The 9,839-nt window shown below is 44.2% G+C and overlaps 1 pseudogene; it reads left to right on the top strand.

Annotated features, from left to right (window-relative positions):
• The first annotated feature begins 5,006 nt into the window (after window positions 1-5,006).
• On the top strand, window positions 5,007-7,599 carry LOC119459077 (uncharacterized; annotated as a pseudogene).
• The last annotated feature ends 2,240 nt before the right edge of the window (window positions 7,600-9,839 follow it).

Below are 9,839 nucleotides of genomic sequence, written 5' to 3'. Positions count from 1 at the left end.
ACAGTTTTCCTGGTAGAATTTCGGTAATTGATTTTTATGACTCAAGCAGCTCAACTTCGACCCGCACACAATTTAGAGGAACAGAACGCACTTTTTTTTTCTTTCGCACGTCTGTGGCCAGCTGATCTGCATGAATAAACCAGCAGCTTTCCCTAAAACGTCGTCCACCAAGGAAAATTTGGAGAAAACCTTGGTTTTCTTTCAGCGTAATGCATGTAAGGCTTTGTTAGCGTTTACTCAAAAACTTACAGCAATATTTTGTAAGCACGGAAAACATCTCACAAGAAAATTCAACATACTCCTTTGAATATGTCAACTTCTTAAGCATTTAATGACTTCACATAAATATACAAAAATGTATATTTTTTATCTAAATGTACAAAACACATCGAGAAAAGCGTAATCAACGAAAAGAAAATAAAACATACTTTGTGCAAACGTTTTCAGCAGTAGGCGGGAAACCCCAGACGGAAAACTGAAAATGGGCTTTAGCTCAAGCCACCTAAGGCCTTGTTTGGAATTGGCACAAACAGCTCTCATCGTAATTAAACCGTAGGTGTACATTTCATTTGCTTTACAACACGTGTGTGACACCACTGCAGCCGGATGTCTTGCTTTGGTGTGTCGCCTCTGACGGTGCATGCCTTTTGCTTCCTATATCATGGCTCGCACCCATTACGGGGGATTGGCCAAGAAGCTTTCAAAAGAAAGCAACTCGCATGGCAATCTTATTCCTCGTCGTCCTAAATTCTTGCTCTAAACCAACAAGTGATGCTTGCTTCCTGCCAGTCAGTGTCGGTTGAATGCATATAGCAAGAACCGTCTACTGAATTCCGAAACTCAACAAGCAAAAAATTCCTGTATTTTGCCTATAAGTATCATTCGACAATAAAGGGTTATTTATTATATTCAGCTCAATTCAGCGCATTCAAGTGTGCACTAATGTGCATCGGCTAAATATATTCATTGGCAACTCTTCTTCGTTCAATACACCTTCCTCATGTGTAAATAAACGTATTGCTGCACAATATCCCCCCCCCCCCTGCATATATTTCAGTATGCACGATTAAGAAACTAAGCAAGCTGAGATAATTACTCAGAAACCGGCGCTTATAATGGTTAGCTTATCTCTAAGCAAAGGTAATTGTAAGGATCGTATTTTGTCATGTCACTATCAAGCGCTTATCACAGTCATATTTGATGTTGTCTCGCTTGGCACAGTTTTCTTTTTCTGAAGGGTGAAAATATGTGATATTTCAACCTTACGCAACACATCTTCCGCTGATCCCACTGGTATCCTGGGATTCTAGCTGAGTATACGCGTCATGAAAAAAAAATCAATACTATCATTATTCACACCATTGCGAACCCGCTAATCTATGCGCTCAGGGGCTATATGTTCAGAATTTAGATCATGCGGACATACTGCATTAAACCGTATGTTCTGCCATGTCAACAATGTTATTCAGTGCGATCATAAAATTCGTTGCGGTGGACAGGCACTATGTCGACTAAGTCTTGCTGTGTGGTAAATTTCTCGTTCTACGTTCGTGAGTTCTGCCTTATTTCAATTATCTTCAATGTAGCCTTTTAAATGGGCCAACCTTTAAATAGGCCTACCTTTCGCCCTGGAGAGCTGTCAAATCAATTACGTAGCAAGTGAGAGCTATACTGCACCTACTTCCATATTATTTTGCACTAGAATTTACCCTCAACAAAACTGAGTTTTGAAATTGCGGTTACGTGTACTTTCACATGTGTTTAAACGACTAATGTGGCGACATTGCGTAGGTGACACAGCAGTCACATCTTCATTGGAGCAAAATGCTATAACGCTCATCTGCTTAGATTTATGTGCAAGTTAAAGAACACAGGCGGTGAAACCTGATGCGGAGCTGTACGGTGTCTCTCAGAATGTTACGTGCAGTTTCGAGGGGTTAAGCCCCAAACTTGATATAAGTTCGTTCACGTGAGATTTTATGTAATACAATATACTTTGATAAGCAAGACATTTTAGCGGTCATACACACAGTGATGTCCCTAGAGTGATCCACTTGTTACGAGTGGTTAATTGCAGTGAACTCTATGAAGTCAAGTTCAAAAAATGGAAGCGGTGGGCTTGTGCTAAGCACTAGAAGGCTTTAATTGCGCATTTAGAAAATGACTTGCAAATGTGCTACGCAGAATTTTTTAAAGTGGTATGTTGATAAAACCGCGAAAAAAATTTTTGCCGCCAAACATAGGCTACCGCACAGATATTTCACGCGACTCGCAAATACCGGCCACGAGATTCCATGTTTTCGTCAAGAAAACTGTAATGCAGTTTCGGTGCCACAATGAGCAAAAAAGCATGGAATCGTTTGCCAGAAGCAGTCAGGAGAAAAAAGGCCACACCTCTCCTCTTAGCTGCCTCTCTGAAACCGTTGCCTCAGACTAGCGACGCTGCGAAAGCAAAAAAATAAAAAAAATAAAGTAAAGAAAAACAATGCAAGTGCTCCGACACCGTGCCATTTTGTACGCAAAATTCCTCGGGAAGGCATTGTGGGTATTCTGTACAGGCATTGATATTTTCACGAGTTTCTTGTTTGTCATTTATGAGCAAGAAAACTTTCGTGAATGCAGACGCCATATAAAACCACCACAAATGTGCGCGAAGTGCTGAGGTAGCGGGGAATTCTGTCGTGGCAACGATGGTACCTTTAGAGAGCATCTTCTTCCTTTTCGTTGCTTAGCTGTCAGTATTTGCAAGCTTCTTGTTGGTAGTGCGGCTTTTGGTAAGTTGCATTCGTTAGGCCGCAAGGAGAGGAGACGCTTAGGGGGTGGGGGAGGGGAAGGGGGAGACGGAGTTAAAGTACGCTGCTGTAAACATTGTTAGGAGGCCCATACAAATTTCGCGGAGTTGGGAAGCCAACAGAACGCTCGTCCTCGTTTTTTTCTGTGAAGGGGCGCTGCGAAAAGGTTCCGTATCGTAAATTACATTCCTAAACTCAAGTAGTATTTTTTTAAACAAGCAGACATGAGCAGACAGCAAAAATAGATTCCAACAATCGGGGCACCTGATTGCAACGCAGGGAATTAGGTGCAGCGATCAGCTGCTGTTTTGAAAGAACAGGTTGTTGCAGTGTTTTGATTCTCCTAATTGCTGCCAGGACTGCCTTCGTCTCAATACAAACGCAGCCTTCCATATGCGAGAATATCTATGCACTGTATATTTTTCTTGGATGCCCTTGCAGTTTATACGTTTATTAACATTTTTTTCATGCTGCTATTTTTTGGGACACTGAATGTGATTTTCTGAAGATTGATCTGAACGAACGCCTAAATCGGCTCTTACATGAAGCAAATTTTATTACTGTCGGCCTTAATTCTTATGCGTATCAAGACATCTGAATAGGTTTTAATGAAAACGACTGGTGACGATGCATGTACATCGACAACATCGTAATAGAACCTCACTCGAAACGTTGTATATCGTAGCGGCTGGATTAATGAAGTATTTCGTGTAAAATCTGAAGTTTTACTGATCAGGCATGACAGGGCTCGAACTCGAGTGATAAGACTTATACTGCTTACCGTCGCGCGCGTTGGCGGCATGGGTGAGCATTAGGCAGTCATCAATCCTTACTCTATAGCTTTGTCCGGTAAAAGTAAGACCGTCCCCACTCTTGCAATGATCACCATGATCATGTCTACATCAGGTGCTCCAACTGCAATATCTGAACTGGTAGTGTGACTGGAGACAATAAGGTAACGGCGGAATTCAGACACTACTTTTTAGAAAGTAATTGCTCCTATGGCCACTTTACAAAGCTTAAAATATTCGAACACCATTTGACATATGTACGCACAGTCCCTTTAGACCGTAGCTGGAAGCATTTGAAGAAATATTGTAATGTTCATTTCATAAATATGATCTCGTTGACAGCGGAAGTGGCTGCGCCATACCGAAAGTAAGTATGGATCAAATATACAATAAATAAACGTGTCAAGAATATGCATTTAAGGCAGCGCAGTGCACGGAGAAAAAAAAAGCAAATAAGGTTCATTATCATAATAAACCGGCCTGAATGCATTTCCCTTACAACTTCACACCCAGCTACTCAAAAAAAAGAACAGTTGCAATATATTACAAATATATTCTAATCAATGTGAGTTCTAAAATCTTCGATATGAAAAACGTGCCACCCAGGTCAGAAAGCCCGGTAAGGATGGCCAGGAAAAGAAATTCACACACATATTCAATAGTGAAGGAAATTGATATTTCTGTTTTAACAATTGCACTAGAGAACAATAAATGGCAGTTTGATGTGAGATGCAGTTGAATTTTCATGTGGAATTCTCTTCACTCCCGTCTCTGTACCAAAGAATGAAAATTGCAAAAAGGTCATTTTTTCAGGAGAAAAATAGGCAAAAATAATTACCTCCTTTATCTCTTCAGTGCTGCAAGAGGAGGTCATTTATTGTCCTTTAACGTTGAGAAAGACATTAACTGCAGCCGAACTTTAGTAAGCCCGGTCATTTCGATTTTAATGTTAAGTACTTTCAAGTAGCCTTTTTCTTTATTTCGTTGTTGACTTACTTGTTTAATAAGTGTGGGGAGAAAGCTAATAGGAACCAATAATGCGAAGCATTGTTGGCAAGCTTCTCGTACCAACTGTTTGGTGAATACCTGGCCGTTCTCATGGACCAATTCCAAAGATAGGGCAGCCCAAAATTATGTGCCGTCCCCGTGGGTGTGCGCCACGAAATATGTGCCACTCTTCAATAAGCCTCTTTGACACCAGATTGAGTCTCTGGGTAAGACAATAACAAACACCTTTTCCTGCATTCCGGATCAGTTTGCAACACGTCACAGAAGCATTAACCATTTGCTGCAGAACAATAACACGGTTCATAGCAACCATTCTCTATCGAACCTAGCTTGCTTCGCATTACGTAGATGTAGACTGCAGTTGAGTCTGATTTTATTAATTGTGACGAGGATGGGATGTGGCGGCACAGAAACTATGGCTATCACCTTATGAAAGCTGCCGGAATTCTGCCCGCACACAGGCAACATCGACGTCTACCTAGAAAGGTTCGAGCTGTTTGCCAAAGAAGACGCCGGGAAGAATTTCAAAGTCTTCTTGACCGTCCTATGAGAGAAGGCCTATGTGACACTGCGTAGCTTATTGCTGCCGAAAACGCCCACCGAGGTTAAGTACGAAGATGCCACGAAAGTGCTGCAACAGCACTATGCTCCAAAGCGGTCTGTGGTCACCGAGCGATACCACTTCTACCGACGGAACTAGGAATCAAGTGAAACTATCTCACAGTTTCTCGTGGAATTGAAGAGGCTCGCCGCGACATGCCTCTTTTGGAACTTTCCTACAAGAAGCTCTACGGGACCGCCTAATTGCTGATTACGGAGCGACCGACACCATCCGATGCCGTCTTCTCGCGTTACCCGACGACGAGGTCACATGGGACAGGGTCTGCAAGGTATCCACCGCCATGGAAGCTGCACAGAAGGATACCCAGGACATGCTCGTCGACAACTCTGGTGGCAGCAATGCGTACGTATACTGGCAAGGGCCCCCGGTTAAGCCCCACAAGCAGCAACCGACAAGGCAACGGCCATCTAGCAACGAGCTTACCCCAACAAGCAAGGTACCTAAAGAAAACTATGCGCGAAAAATGGCTGTTGTATGTCATAGGTGCGCTGGGCAAGACGCTCCTACAAGGTGTCCATTTTAAAAAGTGCTTGTTTTAAGTGTTCTAAACTTGGTCATGTTACAAGTATGTGCAAAACGCGATTAGTGCACGCTGTAGAAGAGTCGACAACACAGCAAGATTTGCTAACTATTTGCCAAACGAACAAAGCAGGTAATCCGCCTCTCATAGTAGTAAAAGTAATCATTAATGGTCACGAAGTGCCAATGGAATTGGATACGGGGGCTGCCACAACAATTATGTCTGAAAAGGACTTTGCAGAGAACTTTCCTAACCTATCTTACAACAGTGAGTACGTAAAGCTCGGTGTCTACAACGGCGCCGCAATCAGTGTAAAAGGTGTTGCGCAAGTCGAAGTGAGGTATGGGAAGCAAAGCCACCTCTTACCAGTTGTCATTGCCAAGTACGAAAAAGGTGCGCCCATGCCGGTGCTTCTCGGTCGTGACTGGCTCGCAAAGATAAAAGGGAACATCGCTGATGCCTTGCAGCAATTGGACGAGGTTGCGCTTAATGTACAAGCAGTCGTGCCGATGAAAACTGAAGAAGCTGTAGAGCTATTAAAACAGCAGCACGCTGATGTTTTTCGAGCAGGCTGCGGTGCTATCAAGGGATATAAGGGTAGCATTCGCACGAAAGAGAACGCAAATCCAGTTTTCGGTAAGACGAGGCCTGTACAATATGCCTTGCGAGAACAAGTAGAAAAAGAATTGGTGGAACTAGAAAAGGCTGGTGTCATTTACCGGGTGAGGTACAGCTCTTGGGTAATGCCGCTAGTTATCGTGCCAAAGAAAAATGGACAAGAAATAAGGATATGTGGTGACTACAGAGTCACTGTGAACAAATCCATCGAGGTGGATCACTATCTATTGCCACTTCCAGAGGACATTTTTGCGTCCCTTTTTGGAGGAACCATGTTCACCGTTTTAGACTTGACTAAAGCCTGCTTACAGTTGGAGTTGGATGAGCATGCCGAAGAACTAACGGTTAACAGGCACCTGGGCCTCTTTAGGTACCGGCGGTTGCCGTACGGCGTTGCGAGTGCACCAGCCATGTTTCAGGCAGTGATGGACCAGGTTTTACAAGGCATACTTGGCACCGCCTGTTACTTGGACGACGTGCTGATTGCTGGCAAAAATCTTGCCGAGTGCTACGGCCGAACGGAGCAAGTGCTAAAGGCACTGAGTAAGCATGGCATCCGAGTAAATGCGGCGAAATGCGTTTTCTTTCAAGAAAGAGTATACAATACATCGGGTACGAGATAGACCAACATGGTCTCCATCCCACGTCGGACAAAGTGAAAGGAATCCTCGAAACTCCAAAACCCAGTAATGAGACCCAGCCGAGGGCATGTTTGGGCCTAGTAAATTTCTTTGCAAAATGTTTGCCCAATTTGGCCGGGCAACTAGAACCACTTCACCAGCTTCTACGCAAGCGAAGCATATGGGAATGGTCATGCCAGTGTGATGAGTGCTTCACGCATCGCAAGCAGTTGCTAAGTCAAGAAAATATATTAGAGTTGTATGACGTGAAAAAAGAAATCCAGCTGACATGCGATGTTTCTGCTTAAGGGCTGGGCGCGGTGTTATCGCACGTAGTGAATAGTATTGACCTTCCAGTTGCCTTCCCTTCCAGATCAATTACACAAGCGGAAAGAAACTATGCGCACATTGAGAAAGAAGCACTCGCCATCACTTTTGGCATCAAGAAATTCCACAAGTATCTTTACGGCAGCAGCTTCAGTATTATCACTGATCACCAACCCCTCACGATAATATTTGAAGGAAGGCATCGCATCAGTGCTGTGGCAGCTGCGCGAGTTCACCGCTGGGCCATTTTTCTGTCGAACTACTGCTTCCGCCTTGTGCACAGATCGGGGACAAAGATTAGCAACGCCGACGGCTTGTCGCACCTACCATTGTCTGAAACCGCTGATGATGCAAATGAATTTCTTTACTTTTCCCCCTTCAGAGAATTTGCCTTTAACGACAAAGGACATCGCACGTGAAACGTCTAAAGACGCTGTCTTGAGCGCTGTCCGTGATATGACATGGCATGGTTGGCCGCGGTCTGTGGATGAGCAGTATATCGACCATTCTTTGTAAGACGGTTTGAGGTTTCTGTGGATGATGCATGCTTAATTTGGCAGAATCGAGTGGTTATACCCCACACTTACAGGAGGAAGTGATGTCACTTTTGCATGAACAGCACATTGGCATCAGTAAAATGAAGGCCCTGGCAAGATCAATGGTTTGGTGGCCCGGGATCGGTAGCTGCCTCGAGCAAACAGCAAAGGAATGTCACATATGTCAGAGTGTGAGACCCGTAGAGCAGCCAGCGCCGCTGACTCCGTGGAGGTGTTGTACGAACAGTTGGGAGCGAGTGCATCTCGACTTTGCAGAAAAGGAAGACAAAATATTTCTGGTAGCAGTTGATTCCCAATCCAAGTGGGTAGATGTGAAAATAATGATTCTTCTACTTCGCAAATGACTGTTGAAACAGTGAGGTCCTTATTTGCAAGCTATGGCCTGCCCCTGGAGATAGTCACTGACAATGGGCCACAATTTTGGGCAAAAGAGTTCGCTGATTTCTTGCATGCAAATGGCGTCAAGCATACATTAACTCCGCCGTATCATCCCCAATCTAACGGCGCAGCGGAACGTGCAGTGCAGACTGTTAATCAGTCATTGCTGAAACAGCTGTTGGAGGATGAACGAAACAAAAGTGCGAGGTCCTTGCAACACAGAGTTGATAACTTTCTTTTCGCGTACAGAACTACGCCGTATACGTTCACTGGTAGAACACCAGCAGAATTGTTTTTGAAGAAAAAGTTACGCACAAGGTTGTCTCTGCTTAAACCAAACATGGAACTTACGATAATGGCCAAGTCCGAGAGGGAAGTGCGCAGCTCAAATGAGCGTAGGGGTAAACCTAGAGCATATTCTGTTGGCGATCGTGCACTAGTGCGCACTGTTCGTAGGGAAATTGTGAAGTGGCGGCCAGGAACGATTTTGAGTGTGAAATTACCTGTAACATACTTGGTGTACGTGGACAAACAAACGCGCTTTGTGCATGCGGGTCACCTACGTTGTTCTTCTTTGAAACACGAGGAGCGTTCGGAAGATTGTGATGAAGCATTTCAATTGCCACATGCCAGTGATATCCTGGGAAGAGATAATTGCCCATTGCAACCAGCAGTGTCGTCACCACAGCAGCCGCGAGCCCCTCCTGTACTTAGACGCAGCACTCGGGAGACGCGTCCACCTGATCGACTGATGTACGACCGACTGTGATTTTGTTGGGGGGGGAGTGTTGTAATCGCATGAAACGACGTTGTGCTGATTATTTATCCCTTTTCCGCTCAGTGCGCAGACTATGCGCGCGCATCCTTTGTTAGCGCTGTTGCCTTGAAAAGCACGGCGACCAAGCTGTGTTGTACTGTCGTCAGATGGATTAAACGGCTTTTCGACATCTGCGTCTGCCTTCATAACAATTAAAAAGACATTTTGATGAATTCAACCCGGTCTAATTTTCTTCCTGAAAACAAATATCACCTCTTTTGTTACGACAAATTGTCAAATGTATTTCATTGTCTCCAGGCTGAGTATATGTGTAGATAATTTTTGGTGTCCGTTTTTTTTTTCTGGAGAATGTTTGCGTCGCGCCTTGTGGATAAGTAATGATAGTGCTACCGGCCTTTAAAAGCAAACTTATGTCTCTGAGCGGCCTACGGAGGTTGATGTACTGCGTATTATTCACCGAATTTTCTACACAAATACGCCTTATCGCAACCGAACATAGCCAGGCAAAGTTGTGGTGTGCTAAATTCTTTTGGAATGCGGTTTGATCAGCGCGGTATAAGCATTGACGTCATGACGTTAGCCGCAGTGTTCAAGAAACTTCATGGTGCAGCAGGCTGTTTGACAAAAAAAATTTGGCAGTCTAGGACGATACGAAGGGACTTCTTTGCGTCTGCTAATGGGAATATTGCTGGAACATGGAAGAGCGACGTGGACTCTCTAAGCCGAACGTTGGATAAGACGACACCTATTTGGTTTTATTAGGTTTACCGTTCTGTGCTTGTGCATAAAATATTCTCGGCTTTGCATGGTGTGATCGGCAGTGCTTCT

Source organism: Dermacentor silvarum, chromosome 7, assembly GCF_013339745.2.
Source record: "Dermacentor silvarum isolate Dsil-2018 chromosome 7, BIME_Dsil_1.4, whole genome shotgun sequence".
Classification (NCBI taxonomy): Eukaryota; Metazoa; Arthropoda; class Arachnida; order Ixodida; family Ixodidae; genus Dermacentor; species Dermacentor silvarum.
This window is presented reverse-complemented; position numbering and strand designations above follow the sequence as displayed.